Below are 1,255 nucleotides of genomic sequence, written 5' to 3'. Positions count from 1 at the left end.
GAAGATTTGCCAAAGTTGTTATTTCTCTACCTTATTCATAACACCGTGAGTTTTGCCAAATTTGTTATTTCTGTGTATTATTCAGACAATCGCGTTAAGTGCTCCTTAAAAATACATTTATCCATACTGTCAACGAGATATTTATTGTGTGTACTTTCCTTCTTGTCGTTTGTGATCGATACTCGAATCCCAATATCGCCAACCACTATCCCATTATTTCTTCACCAATTTGCACGCCATCGGTTTATCAACCTCGATATCCTGCATACACGTTCCATTATCTTCTCCGTCAGCATTGTTACTGCCTATCATCGTCAATAAATTTAATGGAATTTTTCACGATCACTTTCCATGCTGGCACTGCAAAGTAAGAACGCAGACGGTTTGACTTAAAAATTTCCTTGTTACCCGATCAACGTAATTCTCTCTAAGTTCAAATGGTTCAAATGGCTCTGAGTACTGTGGGACTAACATCGGAGGTCATCAGTCCCCTAGAACTTAGAACTACTTAAACCTAACTAACCTAAGGACATCACACCCATTCATGCCCGAGGCAGGATTCGAACCTGCGACCGTAGCGTCGCGCGGTTCCAGACTGTAGCGCCTAGAACCACTCGGCCACCCGGGCCGGCTCTCTCTAAGTCCACTCTACGATTTTCTTAGTCGAGTGGCATTTGTACTACTAGAACACACATGAGCATATTGCCAAACCGACGAGGTAGTTAAGATTTTTGAATTATTATGTGTACTCCTTGAACATTCGTTTCTCAAAATATGTAAGACATGATAGCAGATTCACGTTTCCTACTAGATGTGATACAAGCATTTAAAAGAGTTTTTAGTTCAGTTTTTGCTTTTATGTGACTGTCATCCAAAAATCTATTGCCGATTTCTAACGTAGGGAATTTGTTATTGTGAGAAAGTTCTTCCGTTCTGTAAGAATATTTTATGACTTAACAAAATCATCTCTCAGTCGATTTCTTTTTCTTTTCTTTCCTTGAGAGCAAATGAATTAAGTAAATTGTGTGTACCTCTGTAAAGCGTCACTGACAAAGACACTGAAGAGATCTAAGAAAATCTGTAAATTAATATCTACAGCGATCATCGCTCCTGCTGGATTCATCTGGTTTTACGAAACTACCTCTGCTACACGACTCAATGTAGAAATTAGGGTAGACTTAAACTACGTATCGAAACTAAAACTTTACCTTGACGCCACATCTGTGTTGCTGGTTCGTAATGCTCGGCGGTAGTT

At 39.4% G+C, this 1,255-nt stretch overlaps 1 non-coding gene across 1 annotated transcript; it reads right to left on the bottom strand.

Moving 5' to 3' along the window:
- Window positions 1-545: 545 nt before the first annotated feature.
- On the bottom strand, window positions 546-628 carry Trnas-gga (transfer RNA serine (anticodon GGA)). Its single transcript is given in 2 exon segments — window positions 546-580; window positions 589-628. It is a non-coding gene; the product is annotated as a tRNA-Ser (tRNA).
- Between the last annotated feature and the right edge of the window lie 627 nt (window positions 629-1,255).

The sequence above is a fragment of the Schistocerca gregaria genome, chromosome 5, assembly GCF_023897955.1.
Source record: "Schistocerca gregaria isolate iqSchGreg1 chromosome 5, iqSchGreg1.2, whole genome shotgun sequence".
NCBI lineage: Eukaryota > Metazoa > Arthropoda > Insecta > Orthoptera > Acrididae > Schistocerca > Schistocerca gregaria.
The sequence above is the reverse complement of the archived record's forward strand: the minus strand, read 5'-3'. Positions and strand labels throughout refer to the sequence as shown.